The sequence below is a fragment of the Tenrec ecaudatus genome, chromosome 16 (genome assembly GCF_050624435.1).
Source record: "Tenrec ecaudatus isolate mTenEca1 chromosome 16, mTenEca1.hap1, whole genome shotgun sequence".
Classification (NCBI taxonomy): domain Eukaryota; kingdom Metazoa; phylum Chordata; class Mammalia; order Afrosoricida; family Tenrecidae; genus Tenrec; species Tenrec ecaudatus.
In genome coordinates, this window is record NC_134545.1 from 88,254,848 (window position 1) to 88,282,602 (window position 27,755).

The 27,755-nt window shown below is 51.8% G+C and overlaps 1 protein-coding gene and 1 pseudogene across 2 annotated transcripts in view; both read right to left on the reverse strand.

Annotated features, from left to right (window-relative positions):
* SH3PXD2A (SH3 and PX domains 2A) overlaps positions 1-27,755 on the reverse strand; it is a 244,135-nt gene that overhangs the window by 119,486 nt on the left and 96,894 nt on the right. The gene's annotated exons all lie outside the window — the stretch shown is intronic.
* On the reverse strand, positions 3,811-19,052 carry LOC142429555 (ribosomal RNA small subunit methyltransferase NEP1-like; annotated as a pseudogene).

The following is a 27,755-nucleotide window of genomic DNA, read 5'->3' on the forward strand; positions in this document are numbered from 1 at the left end:
CCCAGGCTCCCTGCAAGCTGGCCCCACCCTGGAAGGTGAGCTGGAGTCTAATGATGGAGAGGCGCACTGCAGTCGGTGAGGTGCAGCCCCTGAAGGTACTAAAGTGTCAGCGCTGACCTGCGGCAGCCTGGGATGACGACAGGCCACCTGCTTGCCCGCCAGGCTGCTGCAGGCCTGCTGCTGCAGCCGAGATGACATCTCTGCAGCCTTGCGCCGGTCTCAGGTGACCCACCATACCTGCTTCTCACCTGTAACTTCACTTGGCCAGGCGGTAACAAGGGGCTCATTGAGAAAGGTTGGCTAGACGTGGAGGCTCTGAGAGGAGAAGGCTCAGATGGGGACAGTTAGTAGCCTGGGGGTGGGGGGGAGCTCCACACTTCATGCTCCAAGGTTCAGCTAACACAACCCCCTCAGCTGGCCACCAGGACGCTGCCTCTGGTGTGAAGCGAGGCACGGGAGGTAGAGGGAGGCTGGCCTGATTTTCTTTTGGGGAGCGACCCCTCAGCCCTCCTTCATTCTCAGTGTGCTTTCAGTGGGGCTGGTCCTACCCCACATCTTCAGGGGTAAGCGGACAGTATATTCCAACCATGCGCATGTGGCCCACATTGGTCCAGTGGGAATTGGTCTGGGATTTTGGGTGAAACGCTGGGAAGGGACAGGTCCTCTTTCGACAGGGGCTGATAAGCCCGAGATGTTAGGAAGCCTGTTTGCATATTGCCCCCACCGTTTGGGGGGGGGGGAGGAGGAGAACCCTCTCTGAAAATGAAGCAGCAGAGAGAAAGCAAAACTGACAAAGACGACCGTGGACAAGGCTTGGTCGCCCAGAGCCAGCCACACGGGAACCTCCCCCCCCCCACATGTTCAGTTTTGTGAACCAACTGTTTCCCCCTCTGTCCTGAAGCCAGATGGAGGCGGGGCTGTTTCTTGTAACCAGGCCCAACTAGTACACCTGGCTTTGTCCTTTGCTGTTGTGTGAGTGGGACACGTGACAACCCCTTTGAATCCAGTTTCTGCAAAGGCTACAACAGGAATAACAAGGCCCAGTTCAAAGGGTCATTGTGAGGGGTGAAGAACTCATGACTGTGAACCAGAGCTCCCCTCCCCCCATAATACATGTAGAAACCAATGGGATGTGTGATTAGCTGACAATGCTGAGGCAAATAGGCAGGGTGGGGAGGGGACAACCTGGGCCTGCTCACATCATTCCCTCGCTGGCCTAGTCCCCCAACACTAACTCCCCACACCCCTGCCACACATACCTCCTCCCAGGGTTCCCATTTCTCCCGGAGGCACACCCCTCCATTCTTCTCCCCCTCCCAATTCAAACAGCGGCTGATGTGACCTGAGTATTCGCTCCATCCACCCACCTTGAGGCGACCCTGGGTGACGTCCCAGGTGAGTCTCCCAGTCCCACACCCCCGCTACTTCTCCCCCACCACCAGGGAAATAGCCAGCTCAAAGCCCCCTGGGCTGAGGCCGCAGATGAAACCTGAGCTGGAAGTGTCACAGGATCTGTCCACAGCAGCACATGGGAGGGAGGAGGAAGAGGAGGGGGAAGGAAGAGGAGAAGGTCTGGGGTTCCCTTACCCTGCATAGGAGCCAGGCACCTACATGCAAGAGCAAACTCTTTCTCCCCCTGCTCTAAGCAGGATCAGTGAGGGGGTTGGGGGGCACTTGGTAGGGAAACAGCACCCAGCCCTGAGCACAATGTATAATCTCAACCTCACTACCAGAGTCGATGCTGACTCATACGGACCCTGCAGGACAGGGCAGGGCTGCCCTATGGGTTTCTGAGACCACCATGACTCTTTTTTATTTTGTTTTAATAAATCATTTTACTGGGGGCTCTTACATAGATGAGAACAATCCTTACATCCATTTTATCAAGCGGCAATGTAGGAATGCTGGCATCAACAATTTCTAAACATTACCTTCTTCTTGAGCCCTTTGAAATCAGCTCCTCTTCCCACTCCCCACCCTTAATAAATTACATATCATTATTATTTAGACATCTCCTACACTGCCCATTCTATCCCTTCGCTTACTATCGAGACTGTGACTCTTTTAAAAAAAATCATTTTATTCGGGCTCATACAACTCATCACAATCCATACATACATCAATTGCATAAAGCATACTTATATATTCATCACCCCCATCATTCTCAAAATTCTCCGCTTGGGCTCCTGGAATCAGCTCCTCATTTTTCTTGACCCCTGCCTCCCTCCCTGCACCCCCCCCCCCATGAACCCTTGGTAATTTATAAATTATTATTTTATCCTATCTTGCACTGTCCAGCGACTCCCTTCACCCACTTTTCTGTTGTCTATCCCCCAGGGAGGAGGTTATATGCGGATCCTTGTAATCAGTTCCCCCTTTCTACCGCACCTTCCCTCTTCCCTCCTGGTATGGCTACTCTCCCCACTGGTCCTCAAGGGATCATCTGTCCTGTATTCCCTGTGTTTCCAGTTCCCACCTGCACCGCTGTGCATCCTCTGGCTTAACCAGGTTTGCAAGGTAGAATTAGGATCATGCTAGTGAGGGGGAGGAAGCGTTTAAGAACTAGAGGAAGAGGGCTCATGAGGGAGGGGGGAGCAGGGAGGGGAAAAAAAAAAAGGGCCTGATGCAAAGGGCTTAAGTGGAGAGCAAATGCTTTGAAAATGATTAGGGCAAAGAATGCACAGATGTGCTTTATACAATTGATGTATGTATATGTATGGATTGTGATAAGAGTTGTATGAGCCCCTAATAAAATGTTTAAAAAACAAACAAAAAACGAGTTCAAGAAGGAAAAAAATAAATAAAACGTTTAAAAAAAAGAGCTTGAGGCAGGTTTTGAGTTTCATTGTTGCTACACTGAACCCTGAGTGACTCATCTCCTCCTCATTACCCCTCTGCAAGGGATGTCCAGCTGTCTAAAGATGGGCATTGGGTCCCCATCACACGCTCCCCTCATTCATGATGATCTGATTCCCCTCCTCCCTTTGGTGCTTGATACCTGGTCCCCTAGACTAAGGTGACCAGACATCCCGCCAACAGTCCCGATTTTTAACAACTTTTCCCACGTCCTGCAGCATTTTTAAAAAGTCCCAATTTTTGGAAAGAATGCACGACATGCTAGGGTATACAGTTTTTGGCTGCCTCATGGCTATTTTGCCAGGATATGAGTTTTATCAATGGTGTTCTGCTTTACCAATGTTAAAATCTGGTCACCTTACCCTAGACCCTTCGTGCTCACACTTGCTGGTGTGCTTCTTCCATGTGGGCTTTGTTGCTTCTGGGCTAGATGGCTGCTTGTTTACTTTCAAGCCTTTAAGACCCCAGATGCTGTATCTCTCGATAACCGGGCACCATCAGCCTTCTTCACCACTTACTTATGCACACATTCGTCTTCAGTGTTTATATAGGGAAGATGATCACACAAAGATGGTTTTTGTTCTTTGGTGTATGTTACCTGATCCCTTCAACACCTCGTGATCACACAGGCTTGTGTGCTTCTTCCCTGTGGTCTTTGTTGCTTCTGAGCTAGGTGGCTGCTTGCTTGTCTTCAAGCCTTTAAGACCCTGGACACTATCTTTTGATAGCCGGGTACCATCAGTTTTCTTCACCATATTTGCTTATGCGCACGTTTGAGACTGTGACTCTTTTTTTTTTTACATAAAAATTGTGTTTATAGGATAAACTAACGACCCATGTACCACCCTGGCGTCCAGTCTCCAGGGTCAATGAAGGAAGGTCATCTCTCAGCAGTCAGCTCTGCAAGAATCAAGGGGTGTCAACAGTCTGTGTTGTGGAGCCAAGGGGCTGCAGTCAGACGATACCCCACACTTGTTCAAAGGCTGTGGTCAGTTTTGCACAGGTGAGGGCGGCAGAAAGGGGGTAGTTGCTGATGGACACCATCTTCTCTGGGTAGTCCACGTCGACCTGGCCATGGGCAAAGGCCCCCACAACAAAGACAATGAGGTCACTGCTGGGCACCAACTCTTGCACATCGCTAGTGACTGGACTGGAAAAAGAGGTGCCCATTTTTATACATCCAACTGGGAAGTGATCTGACACGGGATTCTTAATTACCTTCAGCAGCTTCTGGGGACCGTCAGCTGCTCGCACGCTGAGTTTGTGTAAAAGCTGAACCATGAGGCCACAGAAACAGTCGAAGGTTCTGGGGATTCAGGTCTGGGGATTCACTTCAATCAGCACATTCTTCTGGGTGTGGATGTAAACCTGTAGCAAGCCAGCTCGGTTCAGGGGGCTGTCCATCAGCATCAGTAAACTCTGGTGGGCTATGTCCAGCCTCACTTCTCCAGGGTCCCGACCGTTCTTCAGGAGCATAGCCTTGTGCTTGTCACAGTTGAGTCGTTCATACGTCCTGCCTGCCTGCCTGCCTTGACGGTCTCCAGACTTCCAGTACCACGATGAGCCCACAGCCTCGGCTCCTGCTTCCCATTCCAGCCTCCCAGCTCTGCTCCCGCTGGCTGGCTGCACCGCTCGCCAGGCTGGAAGCGGCTGCTCGAGACTGTGATTCTTTAGGAGAGTAGAAAGCGTCATCTCTCTCCCACACATTGTATACACAAATACATTTTGCTGAATCACATGACATCGAAGGCTTGTGGAACAGCATCAAGCTGTGGGGCCCCGCCTTCCCTCCCTTCCTCAATACCTTCCTTGCTTCCCTCTCTTGCCTGCCTTCCTCCCTTCCCACCCTGTCCCTCCTTCTTATTACCCTTCCCTCCCTTGCCCCGCCCCACTCCGGCCTGCCTACCTGCCTTCCTACCTGTCCCCTCCCTCACCTTTCTTCCCTCCTTCGCTCCCTAGCCTTGCTTCCTTTCTCTCTTTTAACTTTTTCTTGACACACAAAATGCTTGCAGAAAAGTGTACATGTGTGCGTGCAACTCCATGAATTTCCACACACTGAACATACCCACACCAAGGACCCAGTTGAAGAAACAGAACTCAGTTTTCCCCCAAGAAGCCCTCGCCGGACTTGTGAGGGTGCCTGTCATCCATGTGAGAACTCTGGACTGATGAGGGAATGTCCTCTCTCCAGAGAGAAGGGATGCTCACATGTGAACTGATTTCAGTGACATTCCCCGCACCCCCCCATGCCCCCCCGCCCCGCCAGCCCCGGATCATTAAATAATATGAGGGGGCTTCAAAAAGTTTGCAGCAAAATGGAAATGAAAAGATTATGAAGTCCAGAAGCAAGGCTCCCCATACGCGTTTGGTGATTGGCCTCTAGAATGAGACACTGTTTTCTTTCAGTGAAAGATAAACACAGATTTGATGTTTTCATTGTTTGTAAACGAGGGCTAACAACCTATCCAAAGGATTTGCTTTTGGAAGAACTGTTTAACCCAGTGATTATCAACCTGTGGGTTGTGACCCCTTTGGGGGTCGAACAACCCTTTCACAGGGTCACCTGATGCATAAGAGTAGCAAAATGACAGTTACGAAGTAACAACGAAAATAATTATATGGCTGGGGGGGTCACCACAACATGAGGAACTGTATGCAAGGGCCACAGCATGAACAAGGTTGAGAACCACTGCTCTAAACAGAAACAAAACCCCAGGCATTGCAGACGTGTTCTCTCTTGCTCAGAGTTGATCTTTAGCTGGAGATAGTTCATCAGTTATAAGAGCTTGCCATGGCTCACTGGGGTGCAGGCCTTATGTAGCAGGAGCCAGGTAGCAGCTTCTAGAAATTTGCAGTAGATATCAACCAATGATATCTGATACCCAAATGGTGCTGTGGAATGGCAGGGTTGAGGGGTAGGGCCAGCCCAGCTCTGTGGAGGCAGACAGAGCAGAGCAGCCCTAGAGATAGGCGAGAACTCAAGGATCCAAAATAGGGCTTGATCAAGGGCAATGTCACCGAGAGGAATTACTGAGACCCAATGATGGCTGAGCATGATAGTGGGTCAAGAGGAAATTAAAAGGAAATACAGGAAAGAACTAGGAGGTAAAGGGCATTTATAGAGGCCTAAATACAGGCATGTACATATGTAAACATATAAGATGATGGGGGACTAGATCTATGTGCATACATTTATAGGCTTAGTATTGAGGTAGCAGATGGACATTGGGCCTCCACTCAAGAACACTTTGTTCTATTAAACTGGCATTCCATGATGCTCACCTTCCAGACACGATCACTGAAGAAAAACGGTTGCATAAGCAAATGTAGTGAAGAAAGTTGATGGTGCCCTGCTATCAAAAGATATAGTGCCTGGGGTCTTAAAGGCTTGAAGATAAACAAGCGGCCATCTAGCTGAGAAGCAAAAAAGTCCATATGGAAGAAGCACACCAGTCTGTGTGATCATGAGGTCTTGAAGGATTAGGTATCAGGCATCAAAGAACAAAAAAATCATATCATTGTGAATGAGGGGGGCTGCAGAATGGGGAACCAAAGCCCATCTGTAAGCAACTGGACATCCCTTTACAGAAGGTGGCAGGGAAGAGATGAGCCAGTCAGGGTGCAGCGTATCAAAGATGAAACATACAACTTTCCTCTAGTTCTTTAATGCTTTCCCCTCTCCTCCCCTCCATCATGATCCCAATTCTACCTTACAAATCCGGCTAGACCAGAGCATGTACACTGGTACAGATAAGAGATGGAAACACAGGGAATCCAGGGCAGATGAACCCCTTAGGACCAGTGGTAAGAGTGGAAATACCAGGACGGTAGAAGGAAGGTGGGGTAGAAAGGGGGAACCGATCACAAGGATCTACATATAACCCCCTCCCTGGGGGATGGACAACAGAAAAGTGGGTGAAGGGAGACGTCAGACAGTGTAAGACATGACAAAATAATAATAATTTATTAATTATCAAGAGTTCCTGAGGGAGAGGAGTGGGGAGGGAGGGGGGGAAATGAGGAGCTGATACCAAGGGCTCAAGTAGAAAGCAAATGCTTTGAGAATGATGGTGGTAACAAATATACAAATGTGCTTGACACAATGGATGGATATATGGATTGTGATGAATTGTACGAGCCCCCAATAAAATGATTTTTTTAATTTTAAAAAAGGATAAAAAATAACAACACTTAAAGTGAGCACACTGAGGGCAGATGCCATCCGAATGCCACTGTGGCTCCCTAAGACAAAGGATGTGCTCTCGTTGGAAACAGAGCTGTGACAGCACTGAATACAATCTGGAAGATGCTTGGTAAACCTGCATAAGGTGTGAGCTAATGGCCAGACAGGTGAAGTCCCAGAGCCTGTGAACCACTCTGTCACACTGAGCCTGGTTTCACCATCCCACTGTGCTTTTCAATACCTCTTTAAAAAAAAAAAAAAGTCAACATTTAGGTCCCTTGAGTTCAAGGCAGTGGGATCAGAGTGTGAAGGTGACAGAGGCAGGCTGTTCAAGCCACCGTGTCCTAACGGACAGGCACACTCTCTGATAGTTACCAGGGAAGGAGCAGCAGGAGGCAGGGGGAATCACTGGCTGGAGAGTAGCAAGCAGTAACCTGGGCAGGAGCAATGGAGTCAGCGATTTGGAGGAGGGCAGCTCCACATGACCAATGGCCACGCAAGACACTGGGAGGTGCACAAGGGTACAAGACAACAAGGGAAAGCATTAGCACACACACGGTCCCGCCATGACTAGGTGCATCACTAGCCACGCCAGCTGAGCAGATGTGGGATGGTGAATGGGGGGATGCCCATGAGCTTGATGGAGGATATTTTCATAGATGTATCTGTATGTCCTGAAAAAATATCCCAGGATAGTGCAGAGCATACAGGGGCAAAGTTTGAAGACCTCTGCGTCATAACCCACCACCTTGAAGGAATGGGTTCCTGGAACCACAGCCTTAGGGGACAGCTGGGTTCACTAGCATAACACAGCCCTCAAAGACAGTGTTCTACTTCCTACTTTGGTGAGTGGTGACTGGAGTCTTACAGCCTATGAGAGGCCATCTAAAATGCAGTGATGGGTCTCTTGTCACCCAGAGCAATGAGGAGTGTGTGTGCACGGGTGGGGCAGTGGTAGCGTGAAGAATCAAAGATTCGTAGAAACAATTCGGTCAAAGAACCAGTGGACACACGAACCACCTGCTCCATCACTCTGAGACGAAAAGAACTAGATGGTGCCCAACTAGGTGCCTGGCAACTCTGATAAGGCTCACAATAGAAGGTAGAGAGGGAGAAAACAAAACAAACATAGAACAAAATACAAAATCCTGAAAGAAAAAAAAAGATCAGATTTACTGGTCTGATAAGAGAGGGGAAGAACTTCCAAGGTGATAGCCGTTAGATGCCCTTCACATCTGGACCTGAAGCTGCCCTTGGGGATCGCCTTGCAGTCAGCAGACAGGTCTCTAGTGTGGACAACAACACTGATGAAGGAGGAGCTCTTCAGATAAACAGCCAAAGGGCAGCATCTGCCCCAGCACAAGGCTCCGAGGGCAGGAAGGGGGCAAGAGAGAGAGGCAGTGCAAGTGGGAAGCTGGGGAAGAGGTGGAAGGAGCGCGGCTATATGGAGGGGTTGTGGCCAACGTCCCAGATCAAGGTGAGTGGAAACTCTTGAATAGGAAACTCATGTGCTCTGTAAACTTTCACCCAAAGGACAGTAGAAAGTAAACAAAACAAAGCACTGCGTCCTCGGTATGCTCATCTTTCTGAATATCTGTCTTTTCACATGCCAAATGGGTGAGCGGCTGGGAGATGGATTAGACACAACGCCCCACACACAAAAAACTCAGTGCCGTTGAGTCAATTCTGACTCATAGCAACCTTCTAGGATGGAGTAGAACTGCCCCTGCGGGCTATAAATCTCTAAGGAAGCAGAAAGCCTCATCTTTCTCCTGTGGAGCGCCAGATGGTTTCGAACTGCTGACCTGGCAGTTAACAGCCCAGCCTGTAACCCACTGTGGCACCAGGGCTCCTAGTTGGGTGCATAAGGAGGTTCAGTAGAAGATGTCTGTTCTTACAGAGAAGATGAAGTCACAGTCATGGATTTGGTTGGTGACCTTTTTGTCAGTCTCGATTTCCGATCCATCCCTTCTTCCTGAATCCATTTTCTAACCAGGAGCCAGACTAAGATTCTTACATCTGATGAGCCCTAGCTGAAACCTTGGAATGTCTTCCCAGGACACTGTGGGTAAGTCTGCGGCAGGAGTACACTCCCACTCCCGCTCCTGCTGCCCCGAGGCCCAGTCTCCATGGGCTCTTGCCCAGCTAAAACCTTGCAATCTTTAGCCTCCGTGAAAAGGTCACGTCAGCGTGAAGACGTTGGCAGGCCACTGACGCTAAAGGAGATCTTCCCTACTCTCCTCCCCAGAGCTTCCCAGGTGTGCTCCCCTACCTATCGCCTTTTTGCAGGCTTGGCTACACAGATCTTAAACTCCTTGAGTCAGTATTGACTCAGTGGCAGTGAGGGAGGGCAGTGGAACCAAAGAGAGAGAGAGAGTTATTTATTTTAAAATCATTTTATTGGGGGCTCTTGCAGCTCTCATCTCCATTCATCCATCCATCCATCCATCCATCCATCCATCCATCCATCGTGTCACACACATTTGTACCTATGTTGCCATTATCGTTTTCAAAACATTTTCTTCCAACTTGAGTCCCTGACATCGGCTCCTCATTTTTCCCCTCCCTCCCCCACTCTCCCACCCTCATGAACCCTTGATTATTTGTAAAAAGATTTTTCATGTCTTACACCAACTGCTATCTTCCTTCACCCACTTTTCTGTGGTTCGACCCCCAGGAGCGGGGGGTTATCTGTCGATCATTGTGATTGGTTCCCCCTCTCTCCCCGCACCTTCCCCTTGCCCCCCTGGCATCACTACTGTGTGTGTACTGTTAGGTCCTCTGTACCTGGCCCAGGACAGGCACAAGAGCACTTGACGGCCATCTGCTGAATGAGCAAGAAAGTGTGAGTGTGTATTTACAGACTCTCCCTCTAGACAGTTTCTCTCTTTTTCTCTCTCTCACACACCACACTGTCCACCCCCACCCCAACCCGAGGGCCCTAGCATACATGGCGTCCGATGGTCAGGGGTGGTCTCCCGCCCTCCGGGCCTAGACAGAGTGGGGCCAGAGTGTGTGATTCACTTGGAGGCTTGCACAGAGCAAAGCCATTCCCACCCCATGTGGGGATGGGTGTGGGTGTGGTGGCTCTGCACCCTCCCTGTGGGAGCCCAGGAATAAAGGGCCTCATTCAGGCCCTGCAGCCCCAGCTCCGCAGCTCCAGGCGAGGCTGCCCTCAGGAAGAGGATGGTGGGATGCTGGGCAGAGCTGCCTGGCAGCCTCTCCCTGCAGCACAGCCCACAGGCTGGGGGACAAGCTGGCCAGCACTCAGAGGAGACTCAGGAGAAAGGCCCACTGGCTGAGGGCAGGCTCGCTGCTCAGAGGGAGGATGCGGACACTGTGCTGAAGTAACAGAAACCTCCCAGGAGGCAGCGTCCCCGGCCAGCAGCGGCAGGACAACGGCCCATAACCACAGACCTGGCCAAGGAGCCTGCGGGAAGTTGGGCTGGCGCTCTTGGGGGGGACACTGTTCCCCAGAGCCTATTTTTCTTGGCACTGGATTCTGTTGGCAGACGGATTCCGCACAACTGTCTTCAGCAACTTTCTACTACCGTTTTCTGTAGTTCCACCTTCTTTTTACAAGGAGGATTCACAACATCGATTGAGCACTTGGAGTGTGGCAAGCACTGTGTTCTGTATTTGTGAGCTTATTACATCTCCACGGCCGCCTGCTATCTAAGAACTACTATCACTCTCATTACAGATGACGTGAGAACTGAAATAAGAACGTCGCCCGGCCGAGGGGTGCTGGAGCAGCAGGGTGAGGTCCGGTGTGCTAGGAGGGTTTCTTTCTTCGGGCAGTATCAAAGTGCCCGGGTGCTGTGTTCCTAGGGCCGACTTCCTAGGCGTAGATCACATAGCCGCCCACTCCCAGGAGCATGACCAACATGCTTCACTCATTTTTCATTGACCCTTCGGGCCCTCCACCATTTGTCTGTCAGTCCGTCGTACTGGGTTGGCTTGTATGTTGCTGTGGTGCTGAATGCTAAGCCACTGGTGTGTCAAAAAGCAGCAGGGTCACCCACAGTGGACAGGTCTCAGCAGAGCTTCCAGAACGGGCTACAGAGGGAAGACAGTGACCCATGCTACACCAGCCTTCAGGACACAATTTCATTGATTTGTCATTAGAAATAAACATTTCACAACAGATAATTACATATTTTTTCTGATGAATCACTATGCTTTCATTATGTTCAATTTGTAACAATGAAAATACAGGCTGCATATCAGCTATTTACAATACGATTCATAGCAGTAGCTAAACGAGCTATGAAGTAGCAACGAAAATAATTTTATGGTTGGGGGTCACCACAGCAGGAGCAACTGTAATGAAAGGGTCTCCACCTTAGGAAGGTTGAGAACCACTGATCTGGGGCAATCAGATTGTCTATCCCACCATAGGTGGGGCCCACTCCCTGCTGATAAGGATAGTGGATTGTTTCCCTGAAGGAGAGTCGAGAGATAAGGTCAAGTCAACTCAAGGACGACCAAGGTTAGGCTGCCATCTTGTCACATGTGTACACCGACCTAGTCCCTCCCCTTCCTATTGCGTGCACAGCCCATTGTGCTCCCTGGGAGAGGTTCCAACAGCTCAGACAGGAAGCAGGGGAGACACACAGGAGGGAGGCAAGGGGTAGGTGTGAGCCAGGTAAAAGGAAGTAGGAAGAATGTTCCAGGCAGAGCAAAGGTTCCAGGGAAGCTGGCGAGGTAGGTGTGTGTCTGTGTGCGTTGGGAGGTAACTGGGCGGCACGAGAAGAGACTGGAAAGAGAGCAGGGGTGTGAGCACCTGGCCACCTTGAGCAAGGTGGAGCCCCTGAAGTTGTGTGTTTCAGTACACCCGAGTTCCTTGAAGGTTGAAGACCAGGAGTCTGACCTGGGGGCACACGCACCTACAGACCCGGCCTGAAGCCCTGCTTGGTATGGTTTTCAGAACAAACATTCTCTTTCGAGTTGGGTGAAGTTTACAGAGAGAGTCCATTTCCCATCCAACAATCCCCTGCCCCCCCACTTTGTTTCACATCACTCCTTGCAGTCCCCACGAGGTAACATCTTGGAGCCCACTTCCTCCTTTCTCACTTGGCTTTCTACTTCTGTGAAGAGCTAGTCTTAGAGACCCGCAGGGGGCAGTTCTACCCTGGCACTGAGTTGGGTTTGTTTGTTTAGTTCCTTTCTTGTGACCTCTGTCCTTGAGTGAATGCTTCCATGTAATCTCAAAGAGTTCGCATATTCTGGGTACAGACCTCCATCGTGGTATTGTTCTTATTAATTCACAGCCATGGAGTCCATTCTGACTCAAAGGACCTGGTAGAACTGCCCCTGGGGGTTTCTGAGAAGGAACTCTTGAAGTCTCTTCTTTCTCCCTCAGAGTGGCTGGTGGTTTCAAACTGATGACCTTGCTATTGGCACCACCAAGCCTCCTCTTTCTCCTTACAGATCTGTCTATTGCTTGGCTGAAAATGACGCACAGAGGGGCGAGCCAGCTCCAGACCTGACAGATGGCGAAGGGACAACATCTCTGGGGTTCCATCAGTCTCTCTCTGACCAGTATGCCTGGTCTTTTAAAAAAAGAGTGATTTTGAGGATTTGTGTGTATTGTTATTTTTATTTTATTAATTTGATACTTAAAGATCATTTTATTGGGGGCTCTTACAGCTCTTATTCATACATCAACTGTATCAAACATATTTGTTCGTATTTTGCCATCATGATTTTCTAAATATTTTATTTCTATTGAGCCCTTGAGATCAGCTACTCCCCCATGTAACCCCTTGATAAATTATACATTTTTTTCCCTCCTCTCCCAGCACTGGGGCCTCCCTGCCTCAGGGGCAGCTCACTGCTGAGAGGTACACTGTGCCCTATAAATAATTATTAATTTCATATCTTACACCAACTGCAGTCTCCCTTCCATGGTTTCTGTTGTTCGCCCCCCTGGTGGGGTGGGGGTTGGTTATGTGTTGGTCATTGCGAACATTTCCCCCTTTGGCCTCCAATTTTGAGTTTCGTTCCACATTTTCCTCCTGTCCTATCCAGGACCTTCTAAGGGGGTCAGCGTAGGTCATAATGCTAGCCAGGCATCACAAGTGGCTCTGGTCTCAGCCACGGAGGCTGACATCCCTGCAGTCCATTCGTCCCCCTGCATTTTCGATGACCCAATATGATCTAATAAACAGGGGAAGAGATCCTGAGACAGAGATACACAGAGGGAAACCGGCCATGGGAATGGCCACCGAGGCAGAAATTGGAGTGCAGCCACTACAAGCCAAGAAATGCCAAGGATGGTGAGGACCAAGAGCTAGGGAGAGGCTGGGGCACAGTCTCCCTCTGAGCCTCCAGAAGGAACTGGCCCGCCATCACCTTAGTCTGGGCTGTCTAGCCTCCAGAACGTTGTTACATACACAGCCCTAGCCCATGAATACATGCAGTATTTCCAGTTCTCACCACCCCCGTGACCAGAGCTAGCTCCTAAATGTCCCCAAGTCACACAGAGCTGGGGCTGCCAGCCGGGTCTGATGCCAAGCCTTGTCCCTGACAACCCATAGATGTCTACTCAGAGAGGAGGCTTTGCCAGAGGAGATGGAGGGAGGGCATCTCTGGACCCAGAGAGAAAGGGCAGGGCCTGCGGCATCCTGAATCCGGCACACTCACCGGCCAGCCTGTGGTGATTTGTGACCGTCTGCTGCCAGCTGGAGAGCCATGCCTCCCGATATTTTGGGGGCAGTGTTATTTACAGACCATGTTTCTATTTATAATGCCACGGAATCCCTACGAACCCTTGCTGATAGCCCCTCCTCCCAACTCCACTCAGTACCTAGAGAGGGAAGGATAAGAAGTCAGGGGCAAAGGTGAAGGTCAATCTCTTGGCTGTGTGTGAAGCCTTACAGCAGGAGCCCTTTGAGGGGAAACCTTCAAGACAAGGGGGGCTTTCTACACCTTCCAAGGGAAAGAAGCGGGGGAGGGGCGGGGAGGGGGTGGGACAGGCACGAAGCTAGCCTTGTACCGAGGCAGGCACTCTCTGTCCACGCAGTGGGAGCTGAGGAGGGCCTAGGAGACCCCCTCTTCTCTTAAAATGCTCCCTTTTGCTCTGATAGTCCATTAGGTCTGATTCCTTTGGTCTTGGGGATCATAACATGCTGGGACTAGGAGAAAACTCAGAGCATGCCATGCCCCATTCTTGCTCTTTCCAGATGGAGAGTCTCAGGCTCTGTAGGGGGACAGAATAAGGAAGTGGAAATCTGGCGCTCTGCACAGGAGACCCCCAGTGTTGGGGGAAGGACCACCAGGCACAGCAAAAGCAACCGGGGGAGCGAGTTGGCCCAGAACTCCTGGGCCACCCATTTTTAGAAATGAATCTGTAAAAGGAAGAAGCATGACATTTTTCAAAAGAGGGTGTGGCATGAGGATATCATTGCCGATGGAAAGATGTTTCCTTGTGTTGACTATGCAAAGAAAGGCATTCAACGGTTTGAATCATAGTCAACTACGGATAACAGGGAGAAGATTGGGAATTGCGGGACACGTCACGGGCCCATGGGAACCTGTACATGGACCCAAAGGCAGTGGGTCAAAGAGAAAAGGGGAATATTGCACGGTTCCAATCTGGGAAAGGGGTGCATCAGGGTCGTACCGTCTCGCCATCCTGACTCCGTCTGTCCACTAAGCAAATAATCCGAGAAGCTGGACCAGAGGGCGAATGCAGCCTCAAGGTCAATCGAAGGCTTCCTAACAACTGGCGATGTGCAGAGGATACAATCTTACTTGTTGGAAAGCAAGGAGGCCTTGAAGTGCTTTCTAATGAAGGCCAAGGACCACAAACTTCAGTGTGGATTGTAACGCAACGTACATGAGAACCAAATCCTCACCACTGGACCAACCGATGATCAATGGGGAAAATATGAAGCTGTCAAGAGTTTCATCATGTTGGGATCCACCAGGAATGTTCCTGGAAGCAGCAGCCGGCCATGCATGCTCCGCTGCAATCTGCGGCAGGAGCCTCTTAAAAGTGATAAAGAGCAACGTCACGGGGGAGACTCAGGTGCGCCCGACTCCAGTTATGATCTTGTCTTTAAATCATTTTACTGGGGGCTCTTACAGCTCGGGTAACATTCCATACATCAGTCGTATCCAGCATATTTGTACCTACGTTGCCATCCTCGATTCCAAAGCATGTTCTAAAGCTAAGGTATTTTCAATGGCCTCACCTGCACGTGACAGCTCTCAAATTCTCCCTGCCATCGGTCGATGCCCACTCACAGTGACCCCGGAGGGCAGGGCAGAACTTGCCCCGTGTATTTCTGAGACAGTAATTCTTAACCGGAGTAGAAAGCCCAGATCTTCCCCTGTGGATTTGCTGGTGGTCTCATACTGCTGACCTTGAGGCTCGCAGCCCGACTGGTAACCATGACATCACTAGGGCTCTCTTAGGAAAGGCAGCCATCAGTATCGGAGGCCGCGGAAGGATCAATGCACTTGAACGATGGTTCTGATGAGGAAGAAGGTGCAGTGGACCTCCAGAAAAACGAGCAAATCTGTGTTGGAAGCAGCACAGCCAGAATGCTCTTTAGAAGCAAGGTGGGGGCGAAATTCTGTCTGATGTACTTTGGACACGTCATCAGGAGAGACCAGTCCCTGGAAAAGGGCACGGTACTTGCTAAAGCAGGAAGAGAACATCCAGGGCACAGACGACAGTGATCAGGATGTGCAGAAACCCGAGTTTGAATCCCAGTTCTGCCTCTCACTAGCTGTGTGGCCTTGGACCAGTTACACACCGTTTCTAACCTTCATGTGTAAAATGAGATTATTATAATTAAATGAGATGCCATAAGCACTTGATATAATACTTGACCAAATTCTGTGCTCAGTAAACAGTAGTTATAAACCTTAACTGCAATTTTCTTTCATTTCCAACTGTTTGATCTGTTAAAATTCCAACCCTCGCCCATAACCCCTCAGGAGTTGCTTCTCTGTTTTCCCCCAATTCAACTGAAACCTATCTCTGGGCTAGTCTGCTCTGGCTGGAACCAGCTATTCCACGCTCTCTCTTTCAAGAACAAGATGTTCTCCAAGAGAATATGGCTCTGCCACACCCCACACCCACCGCCACCGAGTCATTCCGACTCACAGCCACCCTAGAAGGGCGTCCCAGGCTGTGAATCTTGATGGGAACAGAAAGCCGCATCTCCCTCCTGAGGAGTGGTGGGTTCGAACTGCTGAACTTAGAGTTGGGAACCCAATACTTAGCTGACAGTGCCACCAGGCAGGGCTCCTTGCCAGCCCCGCTTGCCTTACTTAAACCACCTCCAGTGAGGACCAACTATTAAATTTATAAATTTGTCTTTCAGAGGAGAAGCAACAGGCTGAGAGTAAAAAAGGATGCCAACCAAAGAAGAGTTGCGGGCACAAATGACCGGTCACTCACTCGTCAAACCACCACCTCTTAGCACCTTAGTCCCGTGACTATTTCATGCAGAAGTGCAAAAGATGCTCTACGAAAATCTCTGTGTATTTTTCCACCTTCACCTTTTTCAGCAGAGACTCCTTTAAAGAAACCAATGCTTTCCCCACTTCTGACAGAAGCACGTAGCTGAGCACAATGAGCTTCAGACATGCTTGTGTTGAGCTCTCCTGGGCACTACAGATGGTTCAAGGGGCCGGCCTCGCCCTCCTCTCAACCCTTAGTGATCTCCTTGGCCCTGAACTTCACCCCAGGGACAGAACCTTCTGACTTGCATCTGGATGAGTGCACGTGGCTGGGAACAGAGCGTCCTTCTGTCAGCTGGAGACATGGGACTGGGGGCAGATCTCAGGTAGAACTTCCAAGTCATATGTGTGGTGACCTGAGTGCCCACCCCATAAAGTGCCAGGAGCCGGCAGGCAGCTCAGGCTTGTGGACGGCTGTGAGACCAAAGAGCTACCCCTTCCAGGTTACCTGCGTGCAGCCCTTGGCTTTGGCTCAGACGCTGATGCAGGGGTTGTGTTAGGTGAATGGGCTGCACACCAGCACCCCCTGAGAAAGCTCCACAGAGCCTTTCAAGGGCTCCCATGCTCCCCAAGCTTAGCCAGCCATGCATACAAACCACCAGGGACCATGCTTGAGTGCAGTTGGGGCCTTTGGGGCCTGGGGTAGGGCCAACTGTGCATGTTTAGCAAGCTCCTAGCTGACACCCATCATGGTGGAGTGAAATTTCTTAGCATGGCACTTCTATCCTGGACCGGGTGGGACTCTGCAGGGCTGGTCAGTTTTCATCGCCACGCTTCTGGCTGTAAGGTTGAGGGGTGCAGTGGGGGAGAAATCCTAAGACCACTGGAAGTGGAGCACATTCCAGATCTCTGTCTGCAGCCGTGGAGGCTGAGACCCGAGGCGCCAGAGAAGCCTGGCAAGGAGACCATGGAAGAGAACAGAGGCACAGCGCCAAGACGATGGGCCTGCCGGGCAGAGTAGCGGTGGGCTTCCTGGGCCACGGAAGCAGAGTCTAGGAGGCCCCGTGACTGAGTGGCGGAGGAACTGGAGAGAGACTTGGCTGCTGGCTGAGGAGAAGGGTTGCTGAGGATCAAACACTGTATCCTTGCTGTTTCCTGATCCTGATTTGTGGCGACTTGGAGCTCCCCTCCAAAGCGCCCATGATGGTGAGTTTTCTCCGTGAGTTCTGTGTGCCATGGCAGTGAATGATCACACCCAGCGTAGACGCTGGTGTCTGCACAGGCAAAGGAAGATGGTGGAGGGTGGAGGCACGCCTGACCTCTGCTCTGTGGCCACACTGTCTCCTGCACCCCTGCTGCTGAGCTGTGAGCCACACTGGGAACAGCCGTCCTGGAATCGCACCTGACTGCCAGACCTGGGAAGGAGTCAGAGGCCTGTGTGCCAACACCTCCCAGAGAGATGTTCATCACTTGGAGCTGGACCTCGAATGAACCTACCTCCCTGGGCACAGGCATCTAGCCCAGTCAGACTCAGAGTGACCCTGGCAGGCAGGGTAGAACTGTCCCCATGGGTTTCTGAGGCTGTAAATCTTTACCGGGAGTATAGAAAGCCTCAACAGTCTCCTGTGGAGCGGCTGGTGGGTTCGAACTGCTGACCTTGTGATTAGCAGCCCGACTCATAACCCACGACACCACCGCTGCTCCTTTGAGCCCAGTGCTCACAGCCACCCGCTTGCTCAACATCAAGTTGAAGGGCGGCCAGTGTGCTTGCTCTCCCATTTGCGGCTCCCTGTGATTCACTTCGTAACCTGAGAGGCATTTCCAGGATCTGATGGAGGCGCCGAGATGCTGAGGGCAAGCCCCCTGCAGCGATTCCAGGGTCGGGTGGCTTTGTCTCACCTCACATTTGTCTGACTCTGAGGCCCCCAGAGCTTCCGGACAAGGCTTACCAGACACCACCATTGAGAAAACACAGTCTCAAGTCTGACAACTGGTGCCGGGTAGAGCTGCTGCCACCAGTGTGTTCTCTCCCAGAACCATGCCCTCCGGAGCCTGCGGGACTGAGCTCTGGGGTGTCCTCTGCACTGGAGGTCCTCCCGGAGACCTGCCATCCCGTCCACTCTGAGGTGTCATCTAGTGTCCCACGCTCTGCTCTGGAGAGAGAGAGAGAGACGTCCCCGCCCTGGCAGCTGAAGTCTGTGGGGTGTCTCCCATGCCCTGCTCCCTGAAGGGTGGGCATGGGCTAGCCTTGCCAATCCCGCCCTCCCTTCCTTCTGAAAGTGTATTCAGGGGAACAGACTCCAACTTCAAGCAGTGCCAGCCCCTTCAGGCAGACTGTGGTCTGGAGGCCAGCACCAGGCACTCTGCAGCTTTCTCACTGGCCACCAGGGCTTGGAACCACAGGGATTTCTGGGCACCAGGGACAGCCATCGCTGGATGCCAGGCATCTCTGGATGAATGGCACGCCAGTTCACTCTGGCCAGGGGTGTCTGGGAGAGCCAACGCCATACCTGCCAGGGAAGAACTCTGGCCTGGGGCTCTGGGTCTGGGCTTGGGTCCAGGTGAAGGTGACTGAGGAGTAGGGAAGGACCATGCCAGGGACACTGTGGGGACTTGGCATCTGCCCCTTCACCCCTTAAGATGTGTTGAGGGTCAGACTCCCTCTCAATATACCTCAATGTTCTCCATGTATCACTCCCACCCCTGTCTCCCTAGCCACCCTTCCAACCCACCCCAGAAACCTAGGCACAGAAACCAGAGTGCCCGGTGCCCAGAGGCTATGAAAGAGGAGGCTGGTAGAGGGAGGGCCACCACCACAAAGCATCTTTCATAGGTACCACAGGCTTCAGCTCCCTCCAGGATGGGGAAAGATATCCACAGGGTGTGGGGCGGGCTGGGCTGGGGTGGGGTGACAGTGGCATCGCTGGTCCTGTCTTCTTGGATGAGGTTGCCCAAACAGAACCATGGATGCTATCTTCTTGACCACTCCCTCACCCTTACCTCCAAGCCACCAGCAAGGCCTCTTTTCCACTTCCTTCCACCCCACCGGCTGGCCTGGGCGAAGCTCTTTCTCTCTCGCCTCCACACCTCCCAGCCTGTATTCTACACTCGTCCCGGTGATCCTCCAGCCTATCTCAATGCCTCAGCCTGAGTGCTCTGTGCAGGAGCAAAGCCCGGCCAGCCTGCTCGGACACTGACTGCACAGAGACTAGAGTCCGCAGGCCTTTGCTCCACCAGCGGGAGAGGTTACGTGGCTTGGTCTGTAGAATTGTCCAGCTTCCTTCCTCCCTTCACTCTCGGCCTTGAACTCCCTGTGGCTGGCACACTGCAAGCTTCCATGGGCAACCCCTTATGGGCTTCTGGGAGCACCCCCACGGGGTCCAGCACCCGTTTCCTCCTCCACCTCAGCTGCCTCTTGCTCTCTCATCTCTATAACACCCTGGTTCAGGCAGTGGTCCTGTCTTTCACCTACACTTAAGGATGAACTTGCAGGCACCACCACTCCCAGGGAACAGCGTGTACCTGTCTCCTCTAAGCATGGAGAATGGATTTGACCACTTGGCTTACCTGCTTTCACTTTGTGACAAAGTGAGTTCTAGCAAGAGTTAGACCAGAGTCCAGGGTTGGGGTGTCCCACTTCTTTTTTTGCATGTTCAATGACACAGGCTGAGTGGGCCCATGAAAGAGCCCTCACTTCTGCTCAGGGGTGTGTTGCAGAAGATACTCCAGAGACATCCACTCAGGGCTGAGGGTTTGGGGTTCTCAGCATGTTGATTCTTTCTATATTTTCCTCTCGAGAAGGGAGACACCTAAGGCATCGCAAGGTGACTTGGCTCTGTTCCCAGTCTTCCTGGGGGAAGGCTCAGGGCCCATTCATCTACGTGCCCTTCCCAAAGCCAACGGGGCTGTGGTGTACGGAGCCTTCCTCCTGCAAGGCCGGTGATTCTCGGCAAGGTTCGGCAGCTCGGGGAGCTGAGAATCAGAGAGGCTGGGGGACGTGAGGTGTCATCCCTGTCCCTACCTCTCTGACTAGGTCTGCCATCTGGATGACCATCTCTGCTGGAATGAGCTCCCAGCTGGCAAGGAAGGAGACGGGAACAGCCACGGTGGAAGCCCGGAGGGAAGGGCTGAGTCAGCGTTGAGAGGGAGGCAGGCCAAGGACAGTGCGGCAAAGACAACCCCGCGTGTGTGGCCTGCAGTGGGCAGGTAGGAGGGGGCAGTCTTGCCCCACCAGCAGCACCCGCCCCTTACTCTGTAGACCACTCGGCACTTTTCACACATCCAGGACTTGGAACCTCACCCCGAAGCTTGATGACATCACTTGACAGAAGAGGAAACGGACACACTGCAGGCTGGGTGCCTTGGCCAGAGCAGCATAGGGTGCAGTCCGGCACCCACAGAGCACACCATATTCCTCTGATTCTTGGACGCTTCCTCCCCCCCACCCCACTACCATGGCACCAGGTCTACCTCACAAATCCTGCTAGGCTGGCGCATGTACACTGGTACAGATAAGAGCTTTTGACACACTGAATCCAGGAGAGATAAACCCCTCAGAAACAGTAATGGGAGTAATGATTCCATGAGGGTGCTGGAAAGGAGTTGGTGGGGATGTGTGAGGGGGGAACTGACAGCAATGATGAATGTATAACAACCCTCAAGGGGCGTGAATAACAGAAATGTGGGTGAAGAGATACATCAGGTGGCATAAGATATGTATATATAAACATATATATATATAATTTACTAAGGGTTCACAAGGGTGGGAGGGTGGGAGCAGGAGGGAATAAAGAGGAGCTGGCATCAAAGGGCTCAAGTAGAAAGAAAATGTCTGTACAAGTTTGCTCGATATCACTGACTTACGGACTATTTTATTATCTGTAAGAGCCCCCAATAAAGTGATTTTTTAAAAAGAAAGACTGATGTTCACACCTGGAGCCCTCTCTCAAATGGGCAGCTCTGCCATGGGGGCTGTGCCACGGTTCTCCTCTCGCTGCGTACCCACTGGTCCAGATGGCTAGTTGGCCCTCCCGCTGGCTGCTCTTCCTGAAACACCCATGCTCACCCCCACTCAGGTCACCGCTCTCTCCAATACCTAGTCTGGCACCCCGATCTTCCAGGTGCCCGCTTTTTATCATGCATGGCTCGGCTCAGGGGCACCCTCTGTCATGCTGCTGTTCCTGACCACCTGACCTCCAGACTCCCATGTTGAATTACCTTGGTATTTTTCTTTCTAGCATCTACCTCCACCCCTCTTCCATTAGTTATCCTGTGATGGCCTGGGTGCTCCTGTGATGTTGGAAGCTATACCCCTACGATTTCACATACCAGCAGGGTCACCTACTTCCAGACTAAGACTAAGACAGAAGAACGTGGTTGTCTATTTCTGGAGTGGGGGGGGTGGGGACACTGAAAACCTTAGGAACAGAACTGGAACATGCCTGATCGAGTACCAGAAGATGTTGGAAGGCACTCAAAATACGACTGGGGAAGGGCTCCCCCCCGCCCCCAAAGGCAGGGCTACATTAGTGATGTGGGCGGAGCAAAGTTTCCAGGCCCTTCGGTTGCTGAGGGGACACGACTCAAAATGAGAACAAATGGCTGCAGACATCCATTAAGAATCAGAAATGGAACATATACGTCTAGGGAAGGCGGAAGTCGTCAAATGAAAGGGCGCACATAAAGATCAACAGCCCAGGCATTAGTCAGCCCAGGGCATCAGATAATGGCGTGGTCTTGGCCATTTAAAACCAGACAGCCCTATGATGATCCACCGTGCTGGAAAGAAGAAGCTGACGAGCAGTGGCAAGGCATTCACCACCAGAAAGGGCATTTCCACAGACAGTGACAAAAAGAGCAGCTGAAATGATCACACCAACCACTAGTGCCAAGGATGAGAAACTTGAAGATCCCTTACCCTAGTCTGTGATCTGACATCAATCAAGCATGACAGTTATGAGTGATTAGACTTCCAACATTGGAAATAAAGACGAAGGATCAGCAGTTGACAAATGTAGCCTTGCGATGGAAATGCTGCTGGAGACCACCTGATAGCATTTTGCAAGATCAACCACGGCAAATATCCTTTTTGAATAACACAATTATACCCAAGGTTCTGGCCAGCGGGGATACACAGGCATCCAATTGGCTACATCTGGGGAAAGAGAAGACGGAGAAACTCAGTTTCCTCAGTCAGAACCAGATCAGGAGCCAACAGTGGGAGGGATCACTAACTGCCCCTATGCTAGCTCTAGCTGAAGATGAAAACAAGAAATCAAGTACAAGAGAGCCCAAAGCTGATGTTGAGTATATCCCACCCGAACTGGGAGACCACGTCAAGAACAGACTGGGTGCCCTGAACACTGATGACCAGACCAGAGGAGCTGTGAGATTCCATCCAGGACATCATGCAGGATGAAAATAAAAGGTCACAAAAAGATAAGAAAAAGGACAAAAGACCAAAACGGATGTCAGGAGAGGCTCTGAACGTTGCTCTTGAACACAGAGTACCTACCGCAAAAGGAAGAAGCAATGGAGTACAAGAGCTGGGCAGAGATTCTAAAAGGCGGCCGCAGAAGACAAAAGTCAAGTATTATAATGAAACATGCAGACGCCTGGAGGTAGAAAACCAAAAAGGAGAGCACACTCCGTACTTCTCGAGCCGAGAAGATTAAAAAGAAAAAAAATCCAAGCTTTGAGTTGCAAGATTGAAGGATCCTATGAGCAAAATAGCAAATGATTCGGGAAGCATCAAAAGAAGGTAGAGGGGGTACAGGCACGGTGCCAACAATAACTGGATGATGTTCAATCACTTCAAGAAGGTAGCAAGGGGTCAAGACCTGATGGCAGTGGAGGAGATCCAGACTGCAGTAAGGCAGTGGCGAAAAGCCAGGGTCCGGGAAATTGATAGAATAAAAACCTACATGTTTCAACAAATGAATGCATCACGACAGGTGCTTGCTCATCTGGGCCAAGAAATTTGGAAGTCTGGCCAACCAACTGGAAAAGATCCCTATCTGTGCCCATTCTCAATAAAAGTGACCCAATAGAATATGGAAACTATCGGACACATCATTGATATCACAGGAAGTACGGTTTGCTGAAGAGAATTCAAGAGTGTTCTCATTGACAGAGAACAGCCTGAGATTCAAGCCAAATTCAGAAGAGGGTGTGGAATGGAGTATTGTTGCTACTATTAGATGGATCTTGGCTAAAAGCAGAGCGTACGAGAGAGGTGTGTACTGAGGCTCCATGGATGATGCAAAGGCATCCTACTCGGTGGGTTATAAAAAATAATGGACATCATTTCAAATGATGGAAACTCCTGAGCACGCCATGGTGGATAAGTGGAACCTGTGCACAGGCCAAGAGGCAGTCGTTTGAACAGAATAGGAGGGTACCACAGTCACAGGGCTCCTTAGATGAGCGGATGCAGGACCTCATCTTGCATCCATATTGTGGACATGTCGCCAGGAGAGAGCCGTCCCTGGAGAAGGAAACCACGCTCAGTCCATTAGAGGGGCACCTCCAGCGAGGTGGACCCACACAGAGGCTGAGCAATGGGCTCCAACACACGGATGGTGGCAAGAAGGCGCAGGACAGGGCAGGGGTTTGTTCTGTTGTCCGTCCGTCCGTAGCGCTGCTGTGAGTCAAATGGGGCAGCACCTGAGAATAACAGCAGCTCTTAGCACTCCCGGACGTTCCTCATTTATTGGTCTGACACCCCACCCCCCACTGGAGAGGGCGCTTCCTGAAAAGGACGTCTCAGTTTGTCTGTCTGTCTGAGCTGCGACGGCAGTACCCGCAGCTGGACCCGGCACACGGGAAGGCCCCGTAGCACAGTCTCTGCAGGGTAAACTTGTGAGCCGGCAGGCTGATTACAGGGTGGGAGGGTGATTTGGGGAGGTGGGGGAGTAATTACAGTAAGAGAAGACCCAGCACGGAATGGACACAGGAGGCAGGAGGAAAGCTGGCTTGAAGTCGGCACATGGGAGCTGCCCAGGCCTATAATCGAGTCCACCTTTTAAAAAACCCAGCATTCCAGGCAGCCCTTCCTTTGTTTTGTCCGCTCCTGCTACACAAGGTCACCAGTAGGTCCCTGCCCGGGGTGTGTGTCGCGGGGCGGGGGGGAAGAGGGGGGCTGCAGGGCCTGCCAGCATCTCCAAGAGCCCGAGGCCCTCCAGGGAGGATTTTCCCAGGGTGGCACCTGGTGGAGAAATGGGGGACCGCCTACAGCAGGGAGAGGGCCCTTCTTCTCCAGCCATTGCGCAAGATCACCCCCCCCCCATTTCCTTTGGCAGGGGAACAAACACCGGATCTGCTGACAGAGCCTGGGGAGGGGGGCAGTGGGGAGGAAGGCCCTGCAGAGAGAGAAGTTGCCTGCAATTCCCTGACACCGGCCTGCCTCCTGAGTCAGGGGTACAGAGGAACCGGGCAGCGAGCGATCTACAAGAACCACTCCGGGCATGCAGGGGCCTGCCCACGGGCTGGCAATGCTTCCCTGGATGGTGGCTATAGGTTTTCTGGTCTCCCTAGGACCCCCACTCAGCTTCGCCCAAGACACCCGTCAGCCCTGGGACAGCGGTGGGGGCGGGTCTGATGCAGACGCTGTCTGGGCACTTGAAGTTCCGGGGTCCCTGGTCCCAGGCCTGTGCTTTTTCCATCAGCAGCTCCACACGCTCCACTTCACTCTGCAAGGACCATTTCCTCCCAGGCAGCCTCCTTAGGGCGGCACACGCAGGATGCACAGGAAATTCACTCCAAGTTCAGGATGGACAACAGGAGATGGATTTTCCACAAGTGTCTTCACAATCCCGCAGGAAGTTCCATGTCAACAGCAGGCTGCCCCAGAGGCTGCTGCTGACTCCGCCGGGCTGGATCCGCTGTCTGGAGGGACTTCATGGCTGCCCGGGCCTCTGAAGTGCAGGGGTCACTTGCAGGGAGAGGATTCTCCCCTGCGGACCTCGCTCACTTCTGCACGCCTCGTGAGCAAGGCATTAAGTGCTCTCTCTTTCTGCGCTTTCTTTTCCAAGGTGCTTTGTATGCAGGCAGGTCTCCTAATAGATTTGGAAGACAGGAAGTCTCTGTGGGGCAAAAGGAGCCCTGGTGGTCCAGGACCTAAGTGCTGAAAGGCTGGTCTGAACACACAAGCTGCTCCGTGGGAGAGAGATGGGGCAGACTGCCACTCCAGCGATTCCGGTTTTGGAAACTCTATGGGGCAGTATCATGCTGTAGGGGCCCTATGCAGTAGAACCCACTCTATGGCGTCCCGTTTGCTTTGGGTTCGGGTTCTCAAATGCAGCCAAAGGGCAGGTGTGCTTATGATCCATCACCAAAGACATAGTTTCCTTTGGATCTGGGTTTCTTTCCCATTACACAACCCACTGTCTGGACAGCCATCCATCCATCCATCCATCCAGGCCCCTTAGCGCCACCCCCATGGGCCCTGGGAACATGGAGAATGGATGATGTGAATGTGCTGGGGTTCCTGCTGCTTGCTGTGCCCTCTTGAAGCCGCCTGTCCCTGACCCATCACCCTGCATTTTCCGCAGGCACCCGGGACCGGACCGGGGGCTGTGCTGGGCTAACATCCTTGGTGACAAGTAGGGTCAAATGAAAGTCTCTTTGCCATCGCCATTCTTGTCTCCTACTGGGACAGCTGCCAAAGCCCAAACCTCCAAGCACTCAGTCTGCCCCCCTTCCGGCAAACCCAGGAGAGGCAAGACCCAACCGATTACAATAGGTGTCAATCCGGAAGGGATTGTTTTTAAAACAAAGCCTACTCTGCTTCACAAACAGATCCATCCCGGTTCCTTTTAAAACTGGGATCCGTAAAAGAGGCTGAGCTTTGTCCTCAAGAGCTGAACTGACTCGGAAGCTTTGGAACTCTGCCAGAATAAAAAGCAAGGCTCACCCCCACCCATGGGTGGTAATATGAATGCTACTTGGCCAGGCCCGGAGTTGGGTGGGGAACTATGGCAAGGCCACCGCCTCCTTCTCAAACACCAGTTGCCGGCCCGCTCCATCTCCTTCGAAGACAAACCCAGGACTGAGGCCTGTAGTTGAGTTCACTGAATTGTGCCCATATCAATTTCCTGCTGTTGATAACGCACTTCGTGTCATGTGTGTCCTGTAAGGTGGTTACATAAGATGCTGCCACCGGGGGAGCTGGCTGTGCGATAGTGAAAAGTGCTTAGATTTCTCCTTCATTTGGGGAAAGCACCACTTAGCCTGCAGTTCGGTGGCGGTGTTGGCGGGGAAGTCTTTCAAGTGCCCGGTATTTTTGCATCTGTTCTTTCGAATCAAATGATTTTTAAAAATAAAAAGTGTAAGAAAATATGCTGTGGCTCAGGAAACTAGATAAGCAATCTCACTCAATTCATAACTACATGGAGACAGTGCATTGAAAGCCTAGGACTCTCCGCCTGGCAACAGCACTGAAACAAGGACAAACGCAACGGCGCAACTGCGGAGAAATCACTCAGAACTCACTCGGCAGCTGCGACCTCGGCTGCCCAACGGAACGAGAGAGCCCCGTGGGATTCAGGGCACCGCCCTGCCCCCAAATGGAGCCCTCCTGAAATATGAGTCAGCAACGGCAGTCTGGGCGGCTGTTGGGAAGCTTGGTCCTCGGGCTGAACCTCCCAGGTCCCTGACCTGCAGGGTGTGGAGATGAGAGAGTAGGGACAAAGACAGAGATGGGGGAGGCTGGTGGTGGCCATGCCTCCTTGCCCATGGGGCACAGAGGAAGAATCCCAGCCCTGCCAATTTGGCTGACGAAGTGAGGGTGCGAAGATATTTGAATACTCTTTAAATTGGGTTTAAGGCCGGCCAGCCTGCAGGGTGACGGCGAGCAGCGGGGTGGAGGTAGGAAGACCGCCTAGGACAAGGACTAACACAGAGACAGTGCTCGAGAGAAGCTGTCCATACGGAAGAAGGAGCAGGCCCAATTCCCAATGGGGCAGCAAGTCTGAACAAATCACTTACGAGGTGTCCAGCCTCAGGATAGGAATGTGGCAGAAGGGGATGAGGCCCCAAAGATCGGCCAAAAGGGCAGGTATGTCTCCCTCACCTTTACACAATGTGGGGTTGTTTGAAGGCTCAGGCATACGGAGAGCCACCCCCGCTTCTCCCTGCTTTGACCTCTGCCCCAGGGCTTCTAGACCCTGGAATAACTCACCAACCTTTCCCAGGATGCGTTGCTAAAGAAGTGTGTATACCCCATGGTGCCCATGCCTTTCCAATGGGCTCTGCAGGCCTCGCATGGACAGAGAGCCCAGGGAACAGTGGCTACGAT